The sequence below is a fragment of the Pongo pygmaeus genome, chromosome 3, assembly GCF_028885625.2.
Source record: "Pongo pygmaeus isolate AG05252 chromosome 3, NHGRI_mPonPyg2-v2.0_pri, whole genome shotgun sequence".
NCBI classification, from domain to species: domain Eukaryota; kingdom Metazoa; phylum Chordata; class Mammalia; order Primates; family Hominidae; genus Pongo; species Pongo pygmaeus.
Window position 1 is genome coordinate 184,917,414 of NC_072376.2, and position 25,379 is coordinate 184,942,792.

The window sequence follows — 25,379 nt, forward strand, 5'->3', positions numbered from 1 at the left end:
TAGGATACAGTCCCTTTGAGATCACTAGTTTTTACTCTTAGCTGGAAATTCAGTACATGTGATCATTTTCCTTGTATAGAGCTGAACACAGCAATTGTGAGAGATAAGCTGAGGGTCAAAGGATTACAGTAGTGATAATGTCTTTGTATACATGGGTCTTAAGCAGTGCTGCTGGTGGGGGTTGTGGGGCTTTGGAGAGAGCAAAGATAGTTTTTCTTCTTACTTCTATTCTCTGCTGTCCTGTGCCCTGGGAGGCTGATATCTGTATGCGGCATCATTCAGGCTTCCTTGATTTCACTTTTCATGCAGTTTGGCCAATGGAAATCACTAGCTAGAAAACAGAGAACATTCTATTTCTTAACTGTGGCTCCAGCTCTGGTTCGGTATCCTCACACCCTCAGCTGTGGCTGTTGCCAGATTCTTCATAACCTTGTAATAGCTTGTAATCACTACACTGGTGTAAACCCTAGATACCTCACCATCATTTGTTGTTTCATTTAATTATTCCTCTACCTCTGGAAATAGCTCCTTTGTTAAACTTTTTTCATTCATTTTCTCAAATGGACTATTTCATGCTGAAAGTCTGCAAGATACAGTAACTGGTACCAGCAGAGATCCCAAGAAACATACCCTCAAACCAGTATTCTGGTATTCGGTTAGTTACATATGTCAAGTGTACCTATAACTTCTGATATGGTTGGGATCTGTGTCCCCACCTAAATCTCATGTTCAGTTGCAATCCCCAGTGTTGGAGGTGGGGCCTGGTGGAAGGTGACTGGGTCGTGGGAGCGGAGTTCTTATTAATGGTTTAGCACCATCCCCACCTTGGTACTGTATAGTGAGTGAGTTCTCATGAAATCTGGTTGTTTAAAAGCGTGTAGTACCTTGCTAGGCTCATGCTTGTAATCCCAGCACTTTGGAAGGCCAAAGTGGGAGGATTATTGGAGCCCAGGGGTTCTAGACCAGATTGGGAAACATGGTGAAACCCTATCTCTATAAAAAACATGAAAGTTAGCTGGGTATGGTGATGCATGCCTGTAGACCTAGATACTCGAAGGCTGAGGAAGGGGGATCACATGAACCCAGGAGGTGGAGGTTGCAGTGAGCCAAGATGGCACTATTGCACTCCAGCCTGGGCAGCAGAGTGACACCCTGTCTGGAAAAAAAAAAAGCGTGTGTGGCACCTTCTCCCTTTTTCTTTCTCCCGCTCCTGCCATGTGCAATGTCCACTCACCCTTGGCCTTCCACCATGATAATAAGTTTCCTGAGGCCTCTCCAGAAGCTGATCAGAAGCCATCATGCTTCTTGTACAGCCTGTGAAACTATAAGCCAATTAAACCCCTTTTCTTTATAAATTACCCAGTCTCAGGTATTTATAAGAGCACAAGAACAGACTAATTACAACCTCCTAATCAGAGAGAAATGAGGCACTGGTAATCTGTGGCATTTGGTAGCATAGCAATTGCACAGTGGCAGCATGAGTTGAACTGCAGGTTGAGGTTGTCAAGAGACTCGTGGAACTTGGCAATTACAATCATTGTGTGGTAGGCTGGATAATTCCAGTTCCCTGAATATAACTTTCAAAAATGCACAAAGACTAATCAAAACACTTGAATTGCCAGCCATGAGCAGATGGAAAACTTAAAAATCCTCAATTGTTGTTTTAAATAAAATTTTTTTTCATCTGAGATCTAGAAGATGCCTGTTTCAAGAACTACACAGTTAGAACATTAATTGAATGTACCACCTCAACTACTCTCTTATGCTAAGATATATACTCTTGGGAATGAGCAAGGTACATGCGAATAGAAATAAAAGAGACTGAAAATTTTAAACTTTCACATTCTCCAAAAGCTTCCTTGACATAATTGCTGTTCCTCTCATCAATACTCTTTAACTTTCATGAGATTTACTAATACCTTCAAGAGGGCCTGGTGCCACCCAAGGGGATAAGGATACTCCTCAGGATGTACCATCACCATCGTTCTTTCTCTTCAAGACCATGATAAAAGGTAGATCCACATGGAGAAGTACAGGCTTGTTCTGGGAGGAGATAGCTTTTATTCAAAAGGAGTTGCCATATGCTGCCAATTTATAGCACAAAGTTTATGAGGAACAGGTATGGATGGATTTTTAAGAGTGTTAGATCAGGACAAATGTTGAACCATGAAGATTTGATCAAGCTGAAGTTATTGATATGTGTACTTTCTCTCAGAATATGAAATTTAGTAATTTGGCTTGGGCACCTGAGAATGGTGTTATAAGTCTGCCAGGTTGATCAATTAAAGCCTGAATTCAACTGTGTTCTACAATTAATGAAATAGAAATCATCTTACTTTACTAGCATACTTAAAGAAAGTATACAAAAGGCTCAGGGAGGTAAGCCTAGCAAGTGACTCTGTTATGTGCAAACTGCTCAGACACCATTTACTATACTAACTGGAGATACTCAGAGGACATTCCATTTATCAAGATATTAAGAGGCAGGGAGGGGAGTGAGCCCAAGATGAGTTTGCTTCTCTATTCAAGTAGTCACTACACTATTGATAATTCAACAAGCTGTATATTCTGATTGGTATGTTTATTCATTTGTATGCTATAGGTTTATGAAAATGTTAACGTGTTAGTGAGGGAAGCACACATATCCTTGAATACAAAATTTGGTGACTGTCCTCTGAGGCCTGTGACAATGGTGAAAGAAGTCTCAACAGAATTGGATTTTATTATTTTAGTGGGGATAATAAGATCCCAACAGGAATAAATCTAACATAATTAGCATGATATGCTACTGCAAAACTGTGGTAACCAGATGGCCCTGGCATGCTGCAATCCATGGATAATTGATGACAAGGTCCCTATGAATGAGATAGCTGGACAGCCTTCTAAGGGGCTGTTTGGCCAATGTATCTCATAATGTCTAGGTCTGTTTGGCCAAAACTCAACTTGAATTAAACTAGTGTGGATTCTCAGCCAGTAATAATAAGGATGCACTATGAATAATTCTCACAGCTCACTCAGAGACCTGGGGAAAATAATTTTCTCAACTATTTCAAGGGTTATTTCATACTGTCAATGGACTCCACAAGTTCCTAGGCGCACAAATCACCATTAAGGTAAGAGTAGGTACTTAGGGGGGTCAGGTGATATTTAGAATCTTGACCTAAGCCTGAAAAAAAAAAGATTGAAAAACTGATTACAGAAAAGGACAGAAAAAAATACGTAAATGGTCTTATTATAATGGGTAAAAATTATGAACGTATTCATATTTTGTGTAAATGTCCACCCAAAAGCATCTGCCAAAGGACAGGCTTTCAACAATCAAGTGGTCAAAAGGGTTACTTTAACATCCATGGACTCAAAGGTACTGAAAGTGTCTGTGATAGATAGGGATGTTTTGTAGAGTTGTAATTTTTTGTTGAAAGCTGGATGTTATGTTTCAGATTGTAGGAACTCAGGAAATAAAGTTTTGAGTGTGAGATTTTGTGTTAGTTTGGCGAGGAGCTGGGCTGGTATTTGCTGAAGCTCTAGGTGCCAGGGACTATTGTTTATAATTTTTCTGGTTTGTTTTCTCCCTTTCCCTTCTCGTCTTGGTTTTCCCTAGAAACTCCATCTTTAATAGCGCTGGTGTCTTGCTGCTCTGTTAGTGGTAATGCACTGTCATACTGGAGCACTATTGTTACGGTGGCAAGGTTTTGTGGAATAGAGACATTTTATAACCTTATGTTTAAATCTAAATGTTTCAGTTGGCCTGTGACCTTTGATGCACTCCTTAGCCTTTTTCTCCTTATGTGAGATGCTTAGACTGGAGTGGCCTTCAGTTGGCTAGTTGTCTTTCCTGGAGTCAGAGAAAGGTCTGACTATACATTTGTATAGTGATTTCCTTTGTAGGACAGGGTTTTGTTATGGAGATTTCTTTGGGCCTATTTCAGAATTATTATTTTCCCCATACTCTGGCCAAAACAAAAGGAATTTTTTTCTCTTATATTTACCATCAAGATGGGGTGTGTCTCCCAAAAATAAAACCAAGGAAAGTGCAAAAGTGCCAGGGACTACTGTAGGCTGAGCTCCTAGGAGTTTTTAGCTGTAAGCTATTTTTTTTTTTTTTGAGGTGGAGTCTCGCTCTTTTGCCCAGGCTGGAGTGCAGTGGCATGATCTCGGCTCACTGCAACCTCAGCCTTCCTGGTACAGGCGATTCTTCCACCTCAGCCTCCCAAGTAGCTGGGATTATAGGCCCCTGCCACCACACCTGGCTACTTTTTGTTTTTGTTTTTGTTTTTTTTTTTGGTGGAGACAGGGTTTTGCCATGTTGGCCAGGCCAGTCTCAAACTCCTGACCTCAGGTGATCCACCCACCTCGGCCTCCCAAAATGCTGGGATTACAGGCATGAGCCACTGCACCTGGCCTCTAAGCTATTTTTTTATTCAGCCTCCAGCATCTCATTAACATTGCCATTTAAATGTTTCTATTAGCTACTGGCCCTACTGGCTCTGTGTCAGGTTAGCTGATCTCAGCTGTGATTCTCTGTAGTCATCTGTCTGTCCAGATTCTGGGGTGTGCATTTGCCTTGTGACCTCAATTCTTTGAGGTATTTAAGGAAGGTTACTGATTTTTAGTTTGCTGAGGTTTTTCTTATCGTAAGGTAGGAACAATAACTGAAATTGGAAGGTTTCATTGTCTTTTTAAACATTAATTATTTCTTTGTTCTATATTTTTGTCCCAGATACCTCATAATCAAAACCCTTGAGATAACCAATGTTTTGACTTCGATTCTTGGAGGATTATGACTGAATTTGCATCACCTCTCAGTAACATTTTGAATATGATTTTGTGATTCACCAGTGTTGGCAATAGTTTGTTGTTGTTACTGTTTGTTCTTTTTTTCTCTATATGAAAGACAATTATTGGTGTTCAGAGAAAAAAGAATAGACTTTCCTAGGTTTGTTCTGTTTGCCCCTTCATCTGTGTTCACAGAACTTCAGCAATCTTCTGCTGCACCAGCAATCTAGTCCCTAGGGCCTCAATCACTGGACTCTTGTCTTCTGGTTTTTTGGCAATGAGTAGCCTCAGCAACAAATAATAGAACAGGAGAATTCAGAAGTCAGAGTATTTTTTTCCTTTTTACTTATGTGGCAGGCCATGATTTGGCAGAGTTTGTTCTCCTATAATTATGGTCATAGATACTGCTCAGTGGACTTTCCTCTATGACACCGTATCTCATTAAGCCCTGGAATACAATTTCCTTCCCTTGCCAATTCAGACCTAGGGGTGGCAACAACTTCTCACTATTGCTAGTCCCTGGTGATTCTTGCCTCATCATCCTTTACTATTCTTTTAACTCTGTCCACACTGCTCTTTATAGTCCACTTGTGAAACGTCTCCATTTATCTCTGGTAATATGTTTTGATTGTCAAGACCCAGACTGACCCTGACTGATTCAGGCAGCATAAGACCACTCAGTTTCTGAGGGAGGGGAAACACACATATGGTAAGTACAGGATATGAAGAAGAAAGGAAGGTGAACAAGTGCAAAATATAAACTTTACCCATTTTAGATTTTGCTTCATCAAAAAAAATTTTGTGATAGAAGATACAATGACTATATCTAAATCACAAAATTTTACATTGCACTTGATGTCTTTCTATACATAATATGAAATGAAAGTTAAGCTTAAAAATGAACGTGTTAAATATTTAAACATCACATCAGATTTTTCTTAAACCACCTTGATTTTTTTCCGACTTGAACATTTTTATATTGCATATTCCAGCTGAGAGCCACGTTGAAGTGAGTGTTAAGAAGTCTTCTTAGTGATATTATTACTTTGGAGCTTTAGTTGCCATAACAACTTTGTTTACCTCTCAAAAAATGTTGAATTATATGTCAAATAGCAGATGCTTCTTATAGCCATTGAAATCACGAGCACTGCCGTTCAACATAGAATATTAAAGAACAACATGTAGACATGTCTCACCTTTCGAATACAGATTTTGTCCAAAGTATAAATATACTTTATACATTGAGAAGTATGATGTGAATTTAAATTATTTTGCTAATATACAGTATTATAGTAATTGCTTAAAGTAATGCTTTTAGCTAGAAATAGTCTATTTAGATTTAAAATACCTGGTTTAGACTGGGGTTAGGCTGAGAGTGCTGGAAAAAACTTCATAGAGAGCTTCAAATCTTTGTCATGGAGAAAAAAGATCTGTCAGGTTACTGAATAAATAGCAGAAATTACTCGAATTTTCATGTTTGTAAAAGGTTGCCGTTATCATAATATTACAGTGTCTATACTAGTGGTTGTACAACTTAATAATGAGTAAACAAATGCTGCATGCCTAACAGAAAAATAACAAAATACTTTAGTCACAATATACGTAGATTCATTTGAAAATATTTTAATGGTATAGCATATAATATGTAACATAATGCTACCACATTAGATATAAAAATATATGTGCTAAGTGTATAAATAATATATTGGATTATATCATATTTCAATGAGTGTTCTTAGTGATTTCAGCATTTCTCTCTCTTATGGTTATATGTGATTAAATTTTTATTGTTTTTAATGTTTATTATTCAGGGATTACATAAGACACATGAGTAAGGAGTCAATTACAGAGAGAATGGTAATAATAACAAAATAAGTAATGATAGCTAATACTTTATATAGCACTCATTAGATACAAAGTACTGTCCTAAATACATTCCCCATGTTATTTCCTTTCATCCTTATGTTTACCCTGTGAGTTAGATATTATTTTTTACATTTTATACATGGCAAAACAAAGACACAGGAATAAGTTAAGTAAATTGACTTGGACCTAAGTAATACATTGAGGATTTGTACTTGGGCAGTCTGGCCATAATGTCCATCAGTAGTGACATAGTCCTACCTTGTAGCTCCACAGTGTTAACCAAAACCCAATATCCATGCATACTTCCACTCTGCCATCCTGTGAGAACAAGATGGTTGTTTCCTCTCTGGCCACCTGCTCATGTTCCATGCAGAATGAACCATCACGAAGAACAAACAAAAAGGGGTGGTGCAATTAACAAAGTCAAATGTCTTCATTTCCTAGGGCTGCCATAACAAAGTGCTATACACAAGGTGGCTTAAACAAAACATGTATATATATTTATCACAGTCCTAGGGATTAGACATCCAAAATCAATGTGCAGGTAGGGCTGGTTACTTCTGGAGACCTCTCCCTTTGGCTGATAGATGGCTGTTCTATCTTTTTCTTTACATATTCTCCTCTCCTTGTAGGTCTGTGTTCTAATCGCCTCTTCTTGTAAGGAAACCAGCCAGACTGGATTAAGTCCCATCCATATTACCTCATGTAACCTTCATTACCACTTTAAATAGCCCACCTCCAAAAATAGCCACATTCTGAGGAACTGTGGGGCTAGAATGCTAACTGCCTGAGGGTTTATTCCTGCCTCCTTACAAAGAATGACAATGACATTGTAGTAGAGAGAGTTTAATAGACACAAGGCCAGCCATGCAACATGAGAGATGGAGTTAATACTCAATCTCTTCCAAAGCTTGTAGGTTAGAAGTTTTTCAAAGGAATTTTAGGAGAAGAAGTGGGGGTGGCCAGGTAACAGGTGCTTGCTGCTTATTGATTGGGGAGGAGATAAAATAATAGGGGGTTGAAGCTGTCCTCCTGCAGGTTGAATTTTTCCTGGCCACAGGAGCAGGGTTGGCAGATCCAAGTAGCAGAGCTATCAGATCCAGATGGAGCCATGGGTGTCAGATATGCAAAAAACCTGAAGAGATATCTCGAAAGGCCAGCCTTAAATTCTACAATAGTGACATGATTTGCAGGAATAATTGGGGAAATTGCATATCTTATAACCTCCAGAATAATGGCTGCCAATCATTTATGTCTATGCCTTAGCAGGACTAAAGCTTCTGTCCTCCCACCAGCTTGATGTCTTTTCATTAGCTTTACAAAAGGGGTTAAGTTTTTGGCAAAGCCTATTACCATTTAAACTATAACCTAAATTCCTCCAAAGTTAGCTTGGCCCAGTAACACAGGAATAATTAAAGAAAAGGCAAGATGGGGTGTGGGTTAGCTCAGGTCTCTTTCATTGTCATAATTTTCTCACTGATACAATTTTTGCAAAGGTGATTTTATTAACGTATAGCTTTTTGGAAGGTAAATAGTGGTGCACCATTTAGCTCATAATGTTAGTGGCAGTAAATCTGTATCTGAATGGGTCTACAGCAGTCTGAATTCTTGCCTCCTCAGAAGAAAGACTTTGATTGAGGGGCATAATGTAGAAGGAGAAACCAAGGTAGGTTTTACAGCAGAAGTGAAAGTTGATTAAAAAGCGTTAAAGCAGGAATAAAAGGAAGTGAAGTACAACTGGAAGAGGGCCGAGTGGGTGAAGGGTTTGAGATCTCTTCTTCCCTGATTATTCCCTTGGGTTGGGCTGTCCGCATGCACAGTGGCCTGCTAGCCCTTGAGAGGGGAGCATGCGCAGGGTGTTTACTGGAGTTGCATGCATGCTCACTTGAGGCATTCTTTCCCTTACCAGTCGAATGTCTCTAGGAGGTTATGTACCATTTAAAATCTGCCATTTTGACTCTTAATGCATAAACTTGAACCCACTCACCCAACTGCTGAGATCTTATCTGGAAGCTGATGATCACCAGTTTCAGGTGTTTCTGGTTACTGGGAGACTGCCTTTCTCTGGCACTGGCTGGGTCCAGTTATTATTTTAAGGATGGATATGGACAGGAGACAGGGAAATATTGGATAGAAGAGGGTGGTTCCCCATCAATGGCCCCACCCTCAAGCCTGGATACCCGCGGGCTTAAGTGAGAACAGGCATTTCTGCTTTTGTGCCCAAAAAGTTGCCTTTGGGTCCATGGTGCTCCCTATCCTGTACCCATATAAACCCTGAGCCCCAGGCTCCAGAAGCAGGAGACGAACAGTCAAATGGCAGAACTGAGCAGCAGAGAAGGAGAGAAGAGAAGGAGCAACTGAATGCTGAGAGGAGTTTGGCTAGGGATGAACACAGAGGAGATCAGCCACTGGACGGCCAAACTCCAGGGAAGGTCATCTGCCCACCCCAGCCCCCTTCCGGCTCCACATCCATCCCGCTAAGAGCCACCTCCATCACTCAGTAAAACCCCTGCACTCATCCTTCAAGTTCATGTGTGACCAAATTCTTCCAGGATGCTGGACAAGAGCTCGAGATACAGAAAGCTGTCACACTGGCCCTCTGCCCTTGCAAAAAGGCAGAGGGGTCCACTGAGCTGGTTAACACTTAAGCCATCCACAGACAGCAAGGCTAAAAGAGCGTACTGTAACACACGACCACTTGGGCTCTGGGAGTCACAGGATCCCACCCCTGGACGCTACCGTGGGGCCAAAGCCCAGCACCCCTTCCCCTGCACCTGTGTGCCTGCATGCTCCCCCTCCCTTAAGGGGTTTGAGTAGCAGCAGTGACCAAACAGATGAGCCACACCGTGTTGCATGTCCTGTGAGGGGGGTCAGGGAACTCTTCCATTTCAGAGAGATAGTTTAACAACAGCCTGACCATCACCAGATGATCGCCTGACATTCCTGCGGGATGTTGGGGAGAGGGGCTCTCCTGCCCTGTTCATGTCTGACTAGCTACCTTCTGTAAAAATAACATCAAATTCTTCCAGAAAGTATGAACAGCTTTAACCTTAAATATAAAAAACTGTAGGATAACTCTCCTAGATGCAAAAACAGAAAAGAAATGGTGCTGTAAAGGAAGAAACAGATATTTGGGCAAGCAATTAGAAATGCCTGTTACAGTATATACCTTTGACTCACTTTGTATGTCACGCCAACCCTGCTATTGTAAAACCCTAGGTAAAATCACCTATTTAGAATTGTCTTAAAATACTGAAGCTAGTTTATCTCAAAGCCTGTGTGTTTCCAGAGCCTGTGCTCTGGAAAAACCCTAGGCTTTGAAATGCAGATTACAATTAATTGCTTATCTATACTGGGTAGGAATTGTAAGACCTGAAGCACAGAAATCCTTAAAAGGGGGTTATTGTAGTGCATAGTTGGTCATGTGCAATGCTATAATTAAGGAAAAGATATTGATGGTATGGAACATTAAATTGTAAAAGTATAAAAAGCTAATTTCAGAGATGTGAAAACTTCTGATCTGATAGGATCCCACTTTACTGGAACATAAGGTCACTCACACAGTACATTTCATGAGGGACTATGGAAGTACTGGAGAACCACAGTTACTTTGAAATTACATTTAGTCTTTGTTCAAGCTTCATTATAAACTATATCCATTGTTTAAGCCAAGTAAAGAGGATTGGACCTCTGTATGCAGTTTTCCAAGGGTTGTATTTCTACTAATTCATAATATGTCAAGGGGCTCTGGGCTTCCATGGATACTCAAAATTTGCACACTTCTTCCAATGTGTAGAACAATTATTATTCTCCCTAGGAAGACAATCCAAAGACCAGGTAGCTAATTTATAACTTTAAAATCCAGATTTTCTAGGTGATAAATTTTTCTCTCTATTATACTGGATGTGGCTTTTGTAAATAATAGAGATAATCTAAAACACAATTTTCTTTCCCTAAACATAACAATATTAACCGAAAGGTAAAAAAAATAGAATGACAGCATGAACCCCAAATATCCGAGACAGGTCTTAATTTAGAATGCTGATTTTGCCAAGGTTGAGGACACACCCCTGACAGCCTCAGGAGGTTCTGACAACATGTGTCCAAGGTAGCCAGGGTACAGCTTGCTTTTAAACATTTTAGGGAGACATAATACATCAATCAGTACATGTAAGATTTACATTGGTTCAATCTGGAAGGGCAGGACAACTTGAAAGGGGATGGTGTTCTGGGTCATAGGTAAATTTAAGAATGTTCTGACTGGTAATTGGTTGAAAGAGTTATTATCAATAGAAAGGAATGTCTGGATTAAGATAGGGATTGTGGAGACCTAGGTTTTATTAGGCAAATGAAGCCTTCAAGTTAGCAGGCCTTAGAGAGAATAGACTGTAAATGTTTCTTATTAGACTTAAGGTTTGTATTAACGTTAATGCTGGAGGGATGCAGTGAAGCATATCCAACCCCCACTTCCTGCCATGGCCTGAAGCAGTCTTTCAGGTTCAATTTTAGAGTGTGCTGGCAGAGGAGAAGGAAGTCCATTCAGATGGCTGTGGGTGCCTTTGAATTTTGCTTTTGCTTACAATAAGAATTAGCATTAAAAGCTCTAAATCAGGCAGAAAGATAATAGAAAATATGTAATTGTCACTGGTCTAAAACAATTATTTAATCCCAGTAGATACAATAGTGAGGACCCTTTGCCATATTAAAATAGTACATTTCTAGTGCTGATTCTTGGAGACATTGCCTTATCTATTATCTCCCACTGTTACTATTTCTGCCCTACACGGGCTTCTTTGTCCATTTAATCTATGGAAGTCTATGGTGAATCTTGAGAAAATATATTTCCTAATGGCTATACGGCTTTCACAGCCAATTTTTTGTTGGTGTGATTTTGCAAAGCTGGAGATTGTCTTCCATAAAAATGGTTACAGGTTGTTGATAATTCAGCAAGATATTTCTCGGGCAGTACAATTTTCTTAAAACCTGAGTTTGCAGTGTATTTTCTTTCAGTCAATTCCTGGTATGAACTTCCACAACCAAATATCTTGTTTAGAAGTATCTTTAAGCCTGTGAGTTCTCCTATTTTAACTAATGATTTCTCTGCTCTGAAAAATCCTAAAGGTTTTAGCTTAATTGTCAATGCTTTAAAGAAATTTAAAATATAAGTCTTACACTGGGCGTGGTGTCTCATCCCTGTAATACCAGCACTTTGGGAGGCCGAAGCAGGTGGATCACTGGAGGTCAGGAGTTCAAGACTAGCCTGACCAACATGGTAAAACCCTGCCTCTACTGAAAATACAAAAATTAGCCAAGTGTGGTAGCACATGCCTGTAATCTCAGCTACTCAGAAGGCTGAGGCAGGAGAACTGCTTGAACCCAGGTGGCGGAGTTTGCAGGGAGCCGAGATCATGCTACTGCAATCCAGCCTGGGCAACAGAGCTAGACTCTGTCTTAAATAAATAAATAAATAAATAAATAAATACCTAAAAGGCTTAAGTTATGAAGACAATCTTTTTCACCAGCAAGCAGGCAGTTACTGGCCTCTGAATAGCAGACAATTCTTAAGGGGAGATTTTGAAAAGGCCCGTGGCAAGAGACTTTTATCCTTCTAAGGTTATTGTCTTGCAGATATTATAATAATTAGATAACACTTCATCTGGAGTACAGGAGCAGTTTTTTTAATCCTTCAAGTTGATCCTCAGTCAAATAAACTTGAAGACAGCAGAGATGATCCTCAGTCAAATAAACTTGAAGACAGCAGAGATGAAATATTTTTTTCACCTCTGCTCGCACATTGTCTACGTCGGGACTATGTTCATCCTCTAATATTCAGAGCCATACTGAAAGCAAAACATGCCAATATCCCCAATGTTTATTTTCTTCCCATTTATACTAACCATATTGTTATTAGTCAGCTCTTTCCCAAGATACAAAATTTAACATTTAGACCAAATGTTTTGTTGTAGCATCACAGAGGTCACCAGCTTTCCAGACCCCAGTATTTATATCCTTATGGCCCATAGTGAAGTTCTTTCCTTCAGCCAATGTCACAGTTTTCTTATTATATTTTTGACAACATCCCACTTCCATATGACAAATTCTGTATTAATTAAACATTTTATTTAGCTGAATATGATAAAATCAGATTAAAATTCTAGAAATAAAAGTGTTAGTTCCATTTTTTATTAGCACTATTGTCACTTTCCTTGCACTTGTCTATTTTGAATATATTCGTTTAATTAATAATACATACTAGACCCTAAAAACACCTATCCAAATGTGCTTTAAAAATAATACATAAGCATAGGCTTAAAATGAATAATGGAGCGAAGCTATCTTCCTAATCCCCCAAGTTTGTGGATCTCTCACTTTTCTTCACATGAGCAGGTTAAGAATGTCTCGCAAATGGAATAACTGAGAATACCAGTGTTGATTCATATATTCATAAATCATAATTCATTTTACCTTTAAGATAAAAATTAGTAGAGGTTTTATTTCCTTCCTTAACTATGCAGATGGCTGTGTTCAATCCTTGGTGTATATTTACTCAACATTTTGCACAAAACAAATGTTTCATATTTTTCTATTTTTTAAATGCAAGGATTGTAGTCAGATGGCAAATTTGGTTATATTTTGTATAACAAGTAGTTTAACATTGCAAAAAACCCATTGGGAATTTTCTGATTAATAAAATTGCTGAAGATGCAAACATACTTAAGACAGCTAATTTCTTTTTGTTTGCAAACAAAAACAACACTATAAATTTTAAGGGGTCTCTTTTATACATTTGGATATTAAGGGCTAATAAATAACACTCATTTCTTTCTTTTGAAAAATTACGATTAATTGATAACTAAGACACAGAAAAAAGAAAAATCAAGCTCAGAAAAGAAAAATACCGAATATTTTTATGAACACCAACTGGAGACTGTAGCTTTAAATCTGTGGCTGAATGTGCTCACCCGTTGTACTCAGCCTCCCTTTGTGGAGATTGGCGCGGCCCACTCAGGAGAAGATTTGATGCTTCTCAATAGACCTGTATTGAGTGTACCTTTCTCATAATGTCTGGGGAATAAATGGAGGGAGAAATGACGCTCCAGTGACTGACAATTTACAGATGTTTTTGTTTGTTGCTTTTTTGTTTTTATTCCTACTCAATTAACATGGGGGCAAATGACTATCACCCACCAATCAGATAACTCATTTTTTTTTTCTGTGTAAGGAGAAGTGAGGAAGATGTGGGTCACATGGAGTAGGTCAGAAAGTTGGAAAAGTTGACCTCTGGGCAGATTGCTCCACAGAGAGAAACATGAGGTTAGAGGATCAGTCGGCATATTGAGAACCATTTTCCTTATGTAAGCCGCCAACATCCATTATTTAAGGATTTTTACTGTTTCATTTTAAAACTATGTTATCTCCTCTTTGAATGTCTAAAGTTATTAAAATGATTCAAAGTTATTAACATTAGGAAGAACTAAGTGTGTTTCTTTCATTAATAACTAATGGTAATGAACTTCAGCAAAACCATAGAACTACTTTAATCTTTATATTTTCATAGCACTAATATAAATGTTAATGTAAATTCTATCCATGAAACCCACATCAATTTTATCAACAGTCGGCAGTACATGTAATCAGAATAAACTCTAAAACCTTATAAATTCAAAAACCATTTCTCTATTTTTGCTTCTGCAAAGCGAAGCACTTATTTTTACCCAATGAATAATATTACAGTAAACCAAGGATTTCCCTCTGTAAAACTTATCTACACTGTTTCTTTATGTGCTAGAATTAGAAGTTACAAAATAGAAAATGAGAACAAAGCTTATCTCTTTACAGATTCACTTCATTTGTGCCACTGTGGATTTGCTCTCTCACTTTCCCTAAGCCAACAATCTAGAAAGGTAAGGCCAGTGGTAATAAGCAATTGTAAGCAAATGTATTCTCTACTCCCAAACTGAGCAGAGCTGAGGCAGAAAATTTAGTTTCCCTTCTGAGAAGTCATGATTTCTATCAGTGCACGAGGGAGTGAAAAAATTTTAAGCTGCTGTTACTTGAGATATTTACTTGTTTAAAGCTTACAAATTTAAAATCCTTGATATGTTAATATTTAGGATACACATTTTTAAAATGAAAGGGAGGTAAGTGGGGTTATTCGTGATTTCCTACAAGGTCCTCATCATATCTTAAGAATTTCCATTTACAAATATAATTTTTTATATCCCTTTACCAATTTTCTAAATTTATTACTGAGTATAAATCCAGGACGAACTGAATTCAGTTTTCAAGTCATATTTTAAACAGTCTGTCAAATCTTTTTGAAACATTTGTCAACCGTTTTGAAGCAATTTTTTAAAACTTAGTATCAAGACAGACTCTGACTTTTATTATTTTTTATCAATATTTTGTGATTCTTGACAAACTAATGATATTTGCTTTGTATAGTAGATTTCTTCAAAATCCTTTCTTTTTGTTTATCCTTCATCCCTCAATATTACACTGATATGCTCATTTCTGTCTCTGTGTGTGTGTGTGTGTGTGTGGCGTGTATGTGTGTGTGTGTGTCTGATACGTAGCCCTAAGGATTGAAACATGTCAGAAAAGTATCTGCCACACATTTCCCCCCCCTTTGCTTCTTCCTAGGGTCATTTTAGAAATAATTAAAAAATTCGCTATTAATTTTGAAGGATCCTGATGTTTAATGCTATTCAGGAACAAAGAAAAATTTAAGGCTCTGTGTTATATTATTTATACTCAAAACTGTTCCCACTAGAATACCAAAGTAGAGTGATTAATAATGGAATGTTATTAAATATTATAAACTTCTTTACCGTAGAACCTATTCAACATTTGAATAGTTTTCCCTGTATTCATGGAATAGGATATAGGACATATAGGGAAAATAGGAAACATATTATAAAACATTATAAATGTGAAAGTAGAAAATACTCCATTCTTGAAAGAAAACAAGATAGCTAAATATTTTTCTAACAACAGAGCTATAATACAGATGGCAAAATCAAAGTAAATATTTCTTTTCAATAAATTACTTCAAAGCACTCAAAGGAGGAATGACAGAAGTTACAGAGTACAGACTCCCAGCCTGGATGTTATTCACTGAAAATAATTTGTTTCTCTAATGGGGGAAGGGACTGAGAGTTTCACCTTTCTCTTGTCTCAAAGAGAGTTTTTTGGCTGGGGTGTGGTGGTTCATGCCTGTAATCCCAGCACTTTCAGAGGCTGAGTCGGGAGGATCACTTGAGCCCGGAAGTTCGAGACCAGCCTGGGCAGGATGGCAAAACTCCATCTCTACAAAAAATACAAAAATTAGCTGGGTGTGGTGGCACTTTCCTGTAGTCCCAGCTTCTCAGGAGGCAAAGGTGAGAGGATTGCTTGAACCTGGGAGGCAGAGGTTGCAGTGAGTTGAGATTGCGCCACCTCACTCCAACCTGGGCGACTGGGCAAGACTTTGTCTGAAAAAACAAACAGACAAAAAAATTATATCCCTGGCCTTTTTCTTTAAAATGACTGATTTCCTGTTTTTGTTTTTGTTTTATTCAATCAAGAACTGGCACAGTTTTGTGCATATATCTTTGTATGCATGGACTGGACAGCTATGCTTACTAATTCTTTTTTTTTTTTTTTTTTTTGGTAGGTTTAAAAGGTATATCACAGCAGCAAGAATAAACTGTGGTATTCCGTAGCATTCCTGGTTTCAAAGTTCTTAACTCTCTTTTTTATTCCAATACATCTGAAGCATGTGATTTGCCCTCTTAGCAACAGTAGTGACACATTTCAGCAGAACAGCAGAGTCAACTTCAGGACAAACTCTTCTGGAAGGCAATTACCAAGTATGAGGCTGATAGTGGCAGTGGAGAGCCTCAAATTTTGATAAAATCCCTTCAAGAACTTTCACAAATCATTGCCCAATGTCATTTCAATAAGCTAATTTGATTACTAAACTTATTGCGCATTCAGGAAAGCCTACAGTAGAGGTTTGACTTATCCCTGTTTTCTGGTTATTTTGTCATGTTAAATCCTTCATATATTGTATTCTTTGCTCAGGGATTACAGTTCAAAATGCAAGTTAAGAAAAGAAGAAAGTAAATAGTATGAAGGGTTTAAAATTAAAATAACACTGGAGAAAAATTATTAATAGGAATCAGGTGTAACTCCTGAGTGCTGGCAGTTTAGAATTCTTATGTTGTATAGTATTTTGTTCAAATCCTTGTAATCATTAGTTTGTCTATATCAGTAGGCTGTTTTGTGTTTTATAAATCACATGTATATTTGTATCAATATTGGGAAACTACTGACTTGAAATTATCAAGTATTGCAATGCAGACATTAGCTTTGCTTCCTCTGACTCATTATGGTCTTGTAGATTATATAGCTAGCTGCCAAATGTTGTGACAGTAAAGCATCATCCCTTCTGTAAACATAGTTGTTTGGAACAAAGGTAAACATCTGATCGGTGCTGGGCTGAAGAACCCCTTCTTCAGGAAGGTCAGAATAAGAGATGAAATATTCCAGCGCGTTTTTCTAGTTTTCTATCCTAGGAGGTTTAAATGAATGGCATGTTAACATTAGGATTTTAAATCTAGGACTGACAAAAGAGATTTCTCTTTGAATGCCAATTGTATGGTTTCTTAGAGGCAGCCTTGAGGACTATACTGAAGAGTGTGGAGAGTTCTGTTTACTATTTCTAATCTAATCTTCTTAAATAAATATCACTGTTATTTCTAATAACATCTAACATTTATTGTGCATTTACCATGTACCAAGGTCTCCATTCTGTGCTTTACATTGTCTGTTCATTTGACTTTCACCATCTGTACCTATTTATTTTCCTATTTTGAGAATGAATAAATTGATCTTTTAAAAGCTCAACGACATGTATTTAGCAAGTAGCAAGGAAAATGAAAGATTGTATAATTTCAAAGGAAAGAGAAATTTACCAATTATAGGAAAACAATACTAATAACCAATAAAGAAGTCAAATTGTACTCAGGATATTGGAGAAACTGATGCTGTTCCCTCGATAACATGAAAGTCACAGAATGAGCAGTATTGCTCAAAACCTTTTTTTTTTTTTTTTTCACAAATTGAATATTTGATCCCTAATCTTTTACCCTAGTGTCTACATTTTGGCTTATAGCATAAAAACGTACCTTCAAACATTCTGCAACTATTTATTTATTCATGTATTTATTTATTTTTTGAGACGGAGTCTTACTCTGTCATCAGGCTGGAGTACAGTGGCGTGATCTCGGCTCACTGCAACCTCTGCCTCCCGGGTTCAAGCGATTCTCCTGCCTCAGCCTCCCGAGTAGCTGGGATTACAGGTGCTCACCACCATGCCCAGCTAATGTTTGTATTTTTAGTAGAGACAGGGTTTCACCATGTTGGCCAGGCTGGTCTCGAACTCCTGACCTTGTGATCCCCCCGCCTCTGCAACCATTTATTAAGAATCCACCTGATAGCAGGTGCTGCACTAGAAGCTAAGGATGCAGTGGTGAGAAAGAAAAGGTGTTGTTGTCTTTGCACAGTTTAGCAAAGCAGACATTATTAAATTAGCAATTACTATATATTGTGAGTGGAAAACACAGGGGAGGATGAGAAGACACATGAAGAGTATGTGGATTTAGTTCAAACTGTCTGAAAAGAACTTTACTTGTAAGATACTAGTTGTAGAATACCTAGGACTTAAATGTTTGATGGGGTGATAATAAATGTCCTAGGAAAGGGGAATATCATGAATGAAGGCCTGGAGATGAGATACTAATGGAGTCAATGATGACTCCCAGATTTCAGGTGAGCACACATCATTGTCATTGTATAAATATTAAGTTAATTTAACTCTCACATATCATCCAAAGAAGGATGATGAGAATTGAGATTCAGCAAGTAAGCAGGACTCAGGTTATTAAGGAGATTTTAAGCAACCTTATTCAACAAATACATACTGTGTGCCTATTATGTGCCACAGCAGCAAAAAAAGAAAAATTAGCTTAAAAGTGTGTGTTCTTATAGAGCATGTATTCTAATAGATGACAGAGAGTAAAAAGAAAATAGGTGAAGTCAGTTCTACTACTTTTGAAGATGCATATTTTTTTCTTAAGTCACACACACACACGCACACCACACACCCCCACGGCAAAAATTTGGAATAAAACTATGCATGTATCAAAGAAAATCATTCCGTGCTGAAAGAACAGGAAGTGCGAAGAACTTCTCCTAACATGTATGTTATTAAAATCTAGTTCGTTTGCATTTTTGATAGCACAATTGATTATAAAGGAACTATTTTGCACTAAAGTAGGATATTTCATTATGTGCAGTAAACATTTTATACAGATTTGATATGATTAAACATAATGGAAAATGCCATCAGACTCACAACGTGAGTGTTATACTTTACCTGTGATAGCTTCAGTTCATGCCTATTGTACAAGTATAATTATTAGTGATCTCTATTGCTTTCAAAAATGTTCAAGTTTGTACAAAAATTAAATGATTACACTTACCATTACTGTTTCCTAGTATGAAATCATTCAAAGCCTTGTAGAATATGGCTGACTTGTAGTGTTTCACCACTGAGTAGTCTTTTATAACATAGAAAAACAACAAAGGAAGCAGAGAAAAATGTATAATTATTACCAAAATAATGTGTTTTGAAAAAGTATCTACTATATGTTGAACTACACACACACACGTGCCCACACACATGCACACGCACACACAGAAACATGCCCTGATGCAACTTCCGCTGCAACTGGGAAAACTGGACTTTATTTGGCAGCTTCAAGGGACAAGAGGAGCATTTATAGTACTGCATTTTGGGATGAATGCTCGAACAAATAATAAATTGATCCAGAAATTCAGAAATTGAGTTTTGCTTTTTTTGCTTTATTCAGTGTTTCTCCCATGAATTGATTATCATAAACAGAACAGAAGAGGTGGCAAATTTATGAACACTTTGTTTACTTACATTGGCTCACAAAAGTGGAAGAAAGAGCAGACTGTTGAAGTTAATCAGTGTTCAAGAAAATCACAAACATAAAACATAGGACCATAGGACATTCTTTTTGTACTACTAAAGTCCTTAGACATGGAGTTTATTCACTGCCATCATCTCAAATCCCTCCGAAATTCTATTGCAATTTGTCTCCCTAAGTACCGTCTCTCTGTTTCAAATGTTATTTACTTCCTCACATATTAATTGCATGAAAAAGTGCCTACCTAATTGGGACAACCAGATGTAATGCTAAGCAGTCTTTTCTCGGTTGAGATGGAGTCCCCACTTGCTTAGACTTATCCTGTGTCCTTTGAGGAATTCACTTATGTGGCTTCAAGAATGTAGTTTATTTACAAATCTCAACTTCATATCTGTCCTGTGTTTTGTATATTTTTCATTTGGAGTGATGACTTGATTACTTTATATCACCAATGAAGATATTCCCAAGTGTGGTAGATTATGTCTTTATGAAGCATTCACCACAAATGATGAAATCTGTTTCAGTGCACTATAGTTCCCTTCTAATCCACTGTACTATAAAAATACAGAAGAAACAAGATTTAACAACATGTATGTTAGAAAATGCTCCTATTTAATCTTGGTAAGCTCATTTTCTCTGTGATTTTTGATAAATATATTGGTAAGACAGGAGAAATAAAAATGTGTTATTTTTGTATAATATGAAGTTGTCACTAAAAAGCAGGCCTTCAATTTTGTGAAGGGAAAGAGAACTCATTAAAATGATAAAAGTAGAACAATTATTATCTCCAACAAGAATGTTCACACTGACACTAATGCTTAGCCTACATACACTGAGAGAATTTATATGTGTGTGTGTTTATGTATAAAACCCTGTCCAAATGGGTATTGTTTTCTAAATTATAGTTTATAGTTCATACAGTTTACCATTAATTCTGATTAACCTTGACCAAAACACTTGAAAACTTATCAATAATCTGGTAAGGCCAATATTGCATTCATTAGAATATTAGATTTATCTTCCAAAATCTTTTTTTATTTAGTTCAGTGATTTTTCAAGTTTCTGTTATTTGCATTTTATCTTCAAAAATGTTTTCATATATAATTTGAATGGGTACCACTAGTTTACTTAATGTTTTTCTATTAATCAATCTTAAATGAACCACTTTTTCATAGATTTATCCTAAATATTAACATCAATTTAGTCATTAGTATTTTGTACAAGTTATATTTTCCATGTATACATAAAATTAATACGTGATTATTAAAATAAATATGATTATTAAAACTAAAGGGTTTCACCAATGTACTGTGAAGAATTATTTCATGTATCACTGAGAAAATAAAAGGGTTTTAGGAAATGTAATGAGTAATTACATTTAGTAATTACTTTATTGTTTTAGTTTTAGGACATGTGATGTTAAAATGATCCATCATCACTTCTATGTAGCTGATTAGAAAGACATAAGATGATTCCTTTTAAATGAAACACATTTACCATTTTAGTGAGTTCAAGGAAATACAGTAGAATGTAAGACTATATTATTCTGACTCAGAAACCAAAGAAGCACGTCCGCGCGTGATGTTTTTCACATTAAGAAAGCAAACAACATTAATGAGGTCAATAGAGTACCAAATAGAAAAGCTCATTAAATCTACATGTCATTTCATATCTAACAAAGTTTTATTGGGTTATATATTTAAATATCTACAGACATGAAGAGCATATTGTACAAGATAAGTTGACTACTTATGGGGGTGTGACTATTTTTCTTTCTTACACACCTACATAAACACTGTCAATAAGATATCTCCATTCTGCACATAGAATTAAAGAAAAAAAAATTATAGCACACTCAGTGTCTCCAGAATTAGACCTCTAGAAACCATAGTATCTGAAATAATATTTAATGGCATTGAGAAAAAAGTGGGAGTCATTTGAGCCTTCTGAATATTGTTTAAAGGGTTATTTGACAATAATCAGTTTCTAGGATTATAAGAACAAAATTTATTTGCTAACTTAAAATTTTCTTGTCAGATAAATTCATGCTTGCAAAAATAAGACTCAGAAAAAATTCTCAGGGGAAAATCTTTTTTAAAATAACCATAATCATGCCAGGAGCAGTGGCTCACACCTGTAATCCCAACACTTTGAGAGGCTGAGGCGGGGGGATTACCTGAGGTCAGGAGTTCAAGACCAGCCTGGCCAACATGGTGAAACCCCGTCTCTACTAAAAATACAAAAAATTAACCAGGTATGGTGGTGGGCACCTGTAACCCCAGCTACTCGGGAGGCTGAGGCAGGAGAATCGCTTGAACCCAGGAGGTGGAGGTTGCAGTAAGCCCAGATCACATCACTGCACTCCAGCCTGGACAAGAAGAACGAAAGTTCGTCTCAAAAAAGAAAAAAATACCTATAATCAATCAATAGGCAATATCTTCATGAAGGGCCAAATTCCAGAATTTTTCAGCGTATTCAAATAATGCTTCCACAAGGTTTACAAATGTAAACCACTGACACTTCATTCCAATCTGTCCATTGCCTTAATTTGCATGAAATTAAAAATGGCCTTAAGAAATGCAGAGGATAGATCAGAGGAGTCTCCACAGAAGCATTTCAAATTTGTAAAAAATTAGAGTAGTCAACCACAGCAAAATGATTAAGATAAACTTATGAACCTCTGCAGTAAGAAGTCATATGGCAATGAATGTATTAATTTCATTGAGGGTCATTTTTTGCCAGACAACATGGAATTGTCATTTTTTCAAACCAAGATTGCTTTAAGAATACAATTTCAAGTGTGGTGCTCTGTTACAGAGAGGTAAATGTTATGGATACATAGTGCTATTTTGAGTTGCCCTGGATTTCAAATAGTTAAAAACAATCCTTATTGATGTGATAGAAGGAAATGCAAGGATAGACGTCTAGATATTCACAACTGCATAAAGTTGAATTTTTAACCACATATAATCTCAACATTCCACAGGGATAGAGTATTAAAAATTATATCTCATCTCAGTCCATCTCAACTGCTCAAATAAAGGCCTATTACTTCTTCATAGTGTTTTGTATGCTAAGTCTAAAATATTAAAAAGTGCATTTTTGTAAATTCTAATTCAGCGTATCCTTTTCATTTGGGGAGATAGGTAGGAACAAGGAGGATGTGGTGGTTTTTGTAGCTCTTCATTGCAAAAAAACTGTACTATTATTTAAAAATGACATAGTTAATATTCTCCTCAATACTTAGCATATGTATCTTTTCTAGTAAATACAGAAGAAATATTCTTCACTTCAAAGAATCTCACTGAAGCTTTAATATGACTGTAAAATACACATAAAAAATACATAGAAAATTGGAGACAACTATCATGATGGGTTCTTCTAACTTCTACATGAGACTGTCTACATCTTGTTTATTTTAAAATGAGACAAGATATAATTAGTGATTAAAAGAGTAAGCAAGTGTCATTGTTTGCACAGATATTTCTAAGACTATGATAAAATAGCCATATATATTTGCAAGAATTTTTATTGACTATGTGAAGTCGAATGATAAGAACTGTTACATATTCCCAAGGAGTTTTCATATTAATTTTAATTTATTCTAAAATGAAAAGCAATAAAACAGAAAATTATGTGAACAAATATTTTCAAAAGATAAATACTAATGGATTTGTCATGGTTTCTCTGGCTTCACATTGAGTATTTATTTCTCACATACAATTGTTTAGCTAAACATCAAGACCAATCAAGTTGAGTGTGTAAGACAAGCACAAAATTGGATGCAAGGGATAACTAAAATTACAATTTTCCCTTAGGGGTTTCAGTTAGTAATTTTTTAATTCAAAATAATCCAATCAAATCTACATTATATGCCAGTGCTCTAAAGATTTTAAGCATCTCAGTATGATAGAAAACAGAATAATGTTTAACTTTATCATTAATTAAGACAAGAGCATTTTATTATAAAATGGCTGCTTTCAAATATCCCTATTCAAAATTATTCAAAAGCTTCTAATTTGAAATTAGCAGGATAGATCAGTACTAAGACTTTTCAAAAGCTAATCTTCTATTCTTTCATCACCCAATCTATAATTTTTTACAAAGGGAAAGAAAGATTATAATTTTTCTTTAATTATGGCCATCCTGCTTGTAATAATGACATTAATTTTGTGCTTCAGAGCTAGACTTACTGTCTTCATTGCTAAGAATTAATAAAAACTAGCATGTTTATGATCACATAATTACAGGATTCCAAAGTGGGAAGAGGGCCAATTATCCAGGCCAACTTCTACCTTTCCTAGATGAAGGGATGCAAACAAATTTTATATGTAAGCACTAATTTAGGTTATATTTAAAAGTATTTCTGCCTTGGTTTTTGGCTTCTATGTCTTTTTCTAAACTTCGCATACTCACAGAAAACCCAGTTATTCAGGCAGTTCTTTGTTCTCTCTTGTGAACTGGTTTTCGTCTCCCTTTTGGGGGACATGAGCCTGTAGACTATCTCAGCCTCTTTTCTAGGTTCTTCCTAAAGCCTAGCACAATTATAAAGAAGGCTCTGTCTTGTCTTCAAGCTGACAAAAATATTTTTTGAGACATAATGAAAAATTATAAGAATTTCTTGAAGGTGGAGTGAGAGGATGTGGAGAAGAAAGAGAAGAAAGAAACAGGTGGAAGGGAAGAATTAATCACCTGAATTATGGTGTTTTCACAAGAAAACAGAGTGGCTTCATTTACCACCAAAATCTTTTGAATGTCTACATCTTTTTAGTGTTTCAATATTATTTAAACTTTAAACGTTTTGAGAATTCACTCTGAATAGGGTAATTATTGGAATCCAGAAGGATGAACCAACTATGCTGTAGGGTACTGGGACAGGCAGTTAGAAAATTTGTATTTGCCAAAGGAAAGAAAATAAAATGAAAGGCAGAAGTCAGCTGTTCTGACAGGGAAGATAATAATAGACGATGTTTGTCCTGCCCCAGCACTGTTCTAAGTGCAATATATATATTGCACTTAGAACATATACATATATACATATATAATTATATTACATATATTCCATATATGGAAGTTATTTAATCTTTATAAGAAGTCTATGAGATAGCTAAGAGGAGTTCATAGAGCGGAAGTAGTATACATTTCATTTACTTCAGCCCTTGAACAAGTTATGATAGGACATGGACATTTATATTTGTTCGTATTAAATATTTCTTTTTGTAAATAAAAGGCTGACTTCCTAATTCTTAGAATAAAGAAAATAAGCAAAATTAAACATCAAAAATATTCGTCATATTTGATGGAGCAATCATCAATATCTGGCGCTTAGTGTGTGTCTTAGATACTATTTTTAAACTTTCCATTCATTGTTTTTTCTGCCATTGCCTTCATATTATTCCTTAAAGTATTGGGGTGGAAGGTTTTCTGATAGCACTGCTTAGTTGCTGCTTAGAACTTAGATTTATTCTCCTGAGTAAACTATAGACAAGTTTTATTTTTAACTATCCAAGATGCAACCACATAATCCAGAGATCCTGTGTTGTTGAGAGAATATAAAAAACTACATTTACAAACAATCAAATCTACTTTCTAAGTAGAAAACTAATGTGCCTTGAAGAGTTCTTCAATACCCATTTAAACACTTCTAAGAAAGTAAAGTTTTTTACTTGTTTTTTTTCTCAAGATTGATTTTCTTAAATTTCTCTCAAATAGCAATTGAATGGACACACTTGGAGATTT